We start from the raw sequence: 7283 nt of genomic DNA, 5'->3' as shown, positions 1-7283 counted from the left end.
AACGAAATTCCACATGTGAGACGAGAATGTACATGAATGTACATGAAGTTTTCTTTATGTAGATGCATCTGTGTGAGTCTTGATCTCTCCTGGTCAATTGCTTTAACAACATTGTCATCTGATTAAGTTGACACAGAAGGGTAAAACATATTGGCCGGTGATGCCTGTTACAGCCAGTAATCTAAACAAAAGGGTGTTTATATTACTGGCTGTAACAGGCTTCCCCGGCCAATATGTTTTACCCTTCTGTGTACATAACAGTATTTTTCCACTTAAGTGTAACTGCATCTTAAACCTACTCAACTGTATGAACGCTGCCACCTATCCTGCATATGTACTTGTCAACCATACTCTGAACATCACTTGCTTGATAACGGTATTAGAACCTACACCGTAACGTCGCTCCTAATTGAATTAAAGAAGTCATTCAAAAGTTTCGCTAAATTGTATGTGTCAACCATAACATGGTTTAAGGTGGAGAATCACTCGAATATGTTAATTCTCATGATTTTTGAATTGCGAAAATTTGGTTTTAGAGGTAAAATGTGAATATGAAGGGGTGAGATTCACGCAAAGGATAAAAACTCTATAGAACCAAATTGAATACTCGCAATCATAGTAGTTTGACTATTTTAAATTATCTCAGTATGTTACGGAATTGGCCAAGTGAAAATAAACGACCAACATCCTCCAAAACATTTAATTAGATTAGCAGTAATTAATTAATCACCTTTATTTTAAATAGGCGCGCTGACTTGGTTGACGCAGGTCATCGTATCCCCAATTGCGTTGATCGATGCTCAGCATGTCAATCACCGGATTGTCGGGTCCAGACTCGATTATTTACAGACCGCCGTCATAAAGCTGGAATATTGCGGCGTTAAACAACACACACTTTTTCCATTGTGCCTTTCTTTGTTTTTGTAAGTCTTTCCACTCATACAGTCATACTTTGTCCGACATCAGACCTCTCCTGATTTACTTTGGCCCGAGTTTCGAAAGCAGCAGTTTCACCACTGATTGGCTTCATTCCTGTGAATGAAAATGTACCAGCTTTTCTTCCAACACAAATTATATCGTAAAGGATAATCATATGATTGGAGATTAATTTCTCATTGTCAATAACTTTAAAAAAGGTGTCATCTTTACTAAAAGAACATATGCTTCAAATGACTGTAAAAGTCACTATTGTTACAACCAGATTTAGTACATACATACCTTCTGAGAGTCTAATGAACATGTCTATATCATGAGCATAGTGATGGAACAGCACCAGCACTCGTCACAAATACATGCAAAGGCAAGTTTGTTGTCCATCTGAAAAACACCGGAACACATGTTGATGTCCTCCACATGTCTACCATAAAATTCATGACAAAAGTTTAATATATCGAAAAATGCTGTTTCTACACTCAATACAGTTGTACTCAAAAGTGATTGATTTTATATAGTACGAATGCAATCATGAACGTCCAAAAGGAATATCGATCCGTGGGAGTGGAGAAGAGGAGACACAGAGCATGAACAAAACAATATATTTCTTTATTGTAAACAGTTTAATCTTTTAACATTTTAACCTGAACTCGAGCACTGTTAATAAGTTCACTTTCTCTTGAAATGAAACATTTACACATCTTCTTGGTTGGATTAACAACCATTTACTTTTACTTTGTGTGAGTTCATTGGAGTATGAAACTTCACAGAGTGAATGCCAAACCGTATCAACGTCGGCGCTTGTGACTGTCAACTCTTTACTATTTAAATAGCTGAAAAGATGTAAACACCAAGTCATTTAGTACGTGTGAACTAATGTTTACACTGTAGCAATATACCTCAACTATCTGCATCACGGTACAAAAGAGTTCTTCTAAAGGAAGAGGTGACATGTGTGTTCGTATACCCAAATTGCTCTTCAGTAACATCTTTGGTAGTTTCGTTACAACAAATAGATTTAAATAATATCATCATGGAATGAAATAGGTCGGTCAGGAACTTCCTCAGTAAGTCCGTTACAGTCAGAGCGCGTCGTGATCCATTTATATTATATTAAGTACATAGTCGCTGACAAGATCAACTTGACGGCAAGGATTTCGGAAGTTGTTAACGAATCTGTGGCGATGACAAGCATTGATGAACCCGTGAACCCGTGAAGATCCGGGATAGAATAGGTCTTCAGAAACCCATGGTTGCCGCAAAAGGCGACTATGCTTGTCGTAAGAGGCGACTGACGGGATCGGTTGGTCAGGCTCGCTGACTTGGTTGATGCATGTCATCGTATCCCAATTTCGTGGATCGATGCTTATGATGTCAATCTCTGGATTGTCTGGTCCAGACTCTATTATGGCTGGAATATTGCTGGGTGCGACGTTAAACAACCAACCAACAAACAAACAAAACAACAACAAACATTGATGAATTGGCGATCAGTGGGTCAACTTGATGATGAGGCCTAACTTTCAGATATTCCCTATGTTTGCCAACATGTAGAGTTCAGCGTTTCTGTAGCTGCGTTCGTGCAAGGAATGTGGAAGTAGTCCGACAGTGTTTACGTCATTTCAAGAATACATTACGTTGTTCCGTTGTGCTTCAGTTAGTCGTGGCGTAATGTTCTGGCAACCGAGGACCCCCACCCACTTTAATGGACCTATTCATGTTTGTACAGAACATGCACGTCAATCGATCCCAAGCGTCTCATGTGGTAATGGTTCTATATTGTTACGTTTGGCTTTAGCATCAGGTCGTTACTGTGTCAATTGATTATTACCTGGTACTAAAATACATCATCGTCACATTCCAGCTGCGTGTCCAAATGGAAACCTTTAAGCTATTATTTCCCTCTTTGGAAAAAAACATTTGATTGTTACATTGATAAGGTCAATTAACATTCTACGACTAACATTTACATGTTCTTATTCTTGTTCATGCAGCTCTCTGCATTTAGAGAATAAAGTTGGTTGGTTTGTTGTTTAACACCGCATTGAGCAATATTCCATCTATATGATGGCGGTCTGTAAATAATCAAATCTGGACCTAACAATCCAGTGATTGATATCATGAGCATCGACCCAAGCAAATGGGATCGGTCAGGATTGTCAGCAACATTCAAAATATCATATTGATTTTAATCAATTTCATAAATGATGGCTAAAGGCATTATCACCACACATGACATGACATAACAAGAACATTGTGATACATTTTAGATTTAATGGAATCTTACCGAGTGGTAATCAGCTTGCACTTCATAGTCTTTTTTAGAACACGTCAGTAGTTTCCATCATGAGGGGCGGTGGGGTAACCTAATGGTAAAAGCGTTCGCTCGTCATACCAAACACCCGGGTTCGATGCCCTACATGGGTACAATTTCTGGTGTGCCTCTTTGATATTGCTTGACTGTTGCTTAAGTCATACTCACGCACTCACACACGCAGTTTCCATTATAAAGAGGTAATGCTTCTTTGAGATTCAACTTCACCACAGTGATGAATTGCCCGTTTATGATTCCGGTTAAGAAAAGGTCCATATCAACCTATGTTTGTCGAGAGGCGATCTATAATCGATATTCCTGAAGCTTAAGTTGTTGTTTGTTGCTTAAGACCGCAATCAGCAATATTCCAGCTTATTGACGACGGTCTGTAAATAATCGAGTTTGGACCAGACAATCCAGTGATTGACACCATGAGCATCGATCCACGCAATTGGGATACGATGACATGCATCAACAAAGTCAGCGAGCCTGACCACCCGATCCCGTTAGTCGCCTCTTACGACAAGCATAGTAGCCTTTTACGTAAGCATGGGTTGCTGAAGACCTATTCTATCCCGGATCGTCACGGGTTCATCAATGTTTGTAATTGCCACAGATTCATTAATCAGGCTCGGTGACTTGGTGGCATGTCATTCTGCTACGACGGCCTGGATCATTGCTCATTATATCAATCGCTTGGCCTAGACTCGATTATTTACAGTGGAATATTACAGAGTACAAAGCAAACATATAAATGAAACAATTAACGTGTTGAACTTTTAGCTGCAAAATATTTGATGAAAACTGCTAAGTGAACTGTTTGTTTCATTTTTAAAGGTATGAAATACATAACCTGTTTTACTATTTGATAGATGTTAAAATATATTCTTATATTCTTTGCATATTTAGATTTGGATTTTCGTATTTCGCTTTACATATTGCGATCAAAACATCAATGTTGAAAGTTTGCTCACATCAGTATTGAACGTTTGCTCACATCAATGTTGAACGTTTGCTAACTTCTACATTCCATCAGTAAAATATAAAGTATTGGGCAGACACCTTTCATACATCACGTAGTCTGTGAAATGCCATGATATGGCATCGAGTAAACAATCTTTCTACTGAGGGAAACGCAAGTGATCCCTCTAATGTTAAGCTACACTCACTCACTCGTGTGAATTGCCTAGAGTCGTATACCAGAGGCCGCGGCTCATGGGCCAATCTGGTGATGTTGACCTCTGAATAATGTATGTTTCAAATTTCTTGAACGTCACCCGTCTCCTTAGTGTTTCGCTTCTGGTGGAGTGTGCACGGAGACAGCAATCTATCAATCGTTTATCTGTCTCTACAGTTGCAAATACAGTGTATTGAGGTTGCTGTGTCTGAAGAAGAAATCGCGACACAGTTGGAAGACCAGGATGCAGTTAAACCTTTCACGGTCAAGAAGTAGGGTGTCATCACGAATACAAATACGTATCTCATGACGTTTGCCAGTACATCCCTTCCACAGTCAATTAACGCAGGTTATTTCAATCTTCCACAGTCAATTAACGCAGGTTATTTCAAAATCGGAGTGAATGTGTATGTCCCCAATCCGCTCCGATGCTACAAGTGCCAACAATTCGGTCATGGTTCCAAGTCCTGTCATAGCTCTGTGGTATGTCATCGTTGTGCTGACAGCCACGAGAGCACTGACTGTGAGCAAGATTTCAAGTGTGCTAAAGTAAGATATCCTACCCTACCCAAAACAATATTCAAAAATCAAACCACGACCCCATCAACTATTTTCTACTCCGCCGAAGTCTCCAGTTCTGTTGCAACATCATCTATTTCGTGTAAGACTGACTTGACACGGCTCAAGTTAGAACAACCTCTTGTTACTGTTCCAATCATTCAGCCTATTCCTGCCATCAGTCTATCTAGTTCAGGATCTCAGTCTGAAATTCAGTCTGAGAAACAATCTCAAATGACAGTCGACCCGTAATATCCAGAGTAGAATAGGTCTTCAGCAACCGATGCCTGTCGTAAAAGGCGACTGTGCTTGTGGTAAGACTTACGGGATCGGGTGGTCAGGCTCGCTGACTGGGTTTATACATGTGATGGATCCCAATTGCTCGTATCGATGCTCATGATGTCTATCACTGGATTGTCTGGTCCAAACTCGATAATTATATACAGACCGCCGTCATATAGCTGGAATATTGCTGAGTGTGGCGTTAAACAGGAAACCAACCAAACAACCAATCAAATGTCAGTACAACAACCAGTCATTGTTCGTCAGACATAAAAAGAAATTGAATAGCAAACAACCGCCCATCGTCCCTTCACCTTCAGAGGTTCCTTTACAGAATTGCTCTGGGCCTCCGGACATGGAGGTTACTCTGTCCCCAAGGGACAGGCGGGGGAGCTGTTCCTCCTCACATGCACGGGAGCGATCTCCAATTGAGCCACCATGAAATCTACTTCCGCTCGGGGTTGGTAACATTTTCGGTAAGTAAGGGACATTAATCGAATGTAGATGACTTGTACGTGTATAGAAATGTGTTATCGATCAATCTACGGCCAGAAATGCGCTTGTCAATAAGCGTATAATAAAAAAAAAACGCCTTGGATATCGAATGTAAACAAACCGGCAAGATGGCGAGTGACGCTCCATTTTCTCCACTTACATATAGGGGGGATATACTTTTATTTACTGACCAATAACGAGTTTCTGTGCACTTGGCATACTGAAAGTCGTATCAAACACCAAATGTGGAGGGGATAAGAAAACTCTTCTCCATTTGTACGGATCACTTACACGCTAAAAACTGGATTATGGTTCCATCATTTATGGTGGAGCCTGTAAAAGTAATTTACAGAAATTAGATTCAATACATCATCATGGATGAAGCTCTGTCTTGGAGCTTTCCGGACATCTCCTGTTGATAGTTTATTCGAGGAGGCCGATGAACATTCCCTCAAACAACGTCATCTTAAACTCGCATTACAATATGTTACTAAATTACGTTCAAATCCCGCATATAGTTGTGTTTTCTCTTCATGAAGAATTTTTTTCAAACTAAACCCACACTTGCTCCACCTCTTGGGATCATAATTAAGCCACATATCATAGCAACTAGCACAGATCTAAATATTATCGCGCCATGTCAGCTGTTGTCTACACCTCCTTGGCAACTTGGCAAACCGGAGGTACACCTAACACTTGCTAATTTTAAAAAATCAGAAACCAACCAATTAGTCTTCCAACAGGAATTTATCCAACTTCGATCCAAATTTGACTCTTATCACTCCATTTTGACTGATGGGTCCAAGGATTATGGCGAAACAAAAATTATATCTTTTAGAAAACCAGATAACAGCTCCATATTCACCGCTGATGCCAAATCTATAGCAGTCAGCACTGGAATATTTTCAGCACCAAATTAAAGTAAATGTACAGGGTTTATCATATTCTCCGATTCATTGTCATGCCTACAGGCTCTAAAGAATGTCAACTCTGCTCATCCACTGATTCTTGCTATTTTAGAATTATGTAATACCCTTGCAACTGGCCAATACGGCATTGTCATATCAGACGGCTTCGTCTGTTCTTAATGTAGAGATCAGCCCATACACGTGAGCACTATCATAGAAACATCTCACGTTGCTGCAGCCAACACATTTGATATCACTTTAGATAGTTGTAGAGGTCTCTGCAACTGAAACTGCGCCAGACGTATCCTACATAACTATCTCAGTTCCCTTTGAAGATGTACAAGGTATCAAATAATAGTATTTTGAATTTAAACATCAGTTTGCAAATATATAACCATATGTAGAATACAATAAATGATAATATATCATAACGAATAATGAAATTTAACACCGTTTTTAATAAATGTATTTATCTTAATTTAAATCACTTGCTGATGATACCAGATATCGGTTAAATCAATAGTTCGCTTTATGAATTCATTTTGATTCCGTATCTTCTTTATTCTTAGGTTGGCATGGACGCCTTAACACCAACTTTGGTGAATAGGAGCTGAAC

The sequence above is a fragment of the Haliotis cracherodii genome, unplaced genomic scaffold, assembly GCF_022045235.1.
Source record: "Haliotis cracherodii isolate W230 unplaced genomic scaffold, xgHalCrac1.p SCAF_11, whole genome shotgun sequence".
Lineage (NCBI taxonomy): Eukaryota > Metazoa > Mollusca > Gastropoda > Lepetellida > Haliotidae > Haliotis > Haliotis cracherodii.
Note: the sequence above shows the minus strand (reverse complement) of the source record.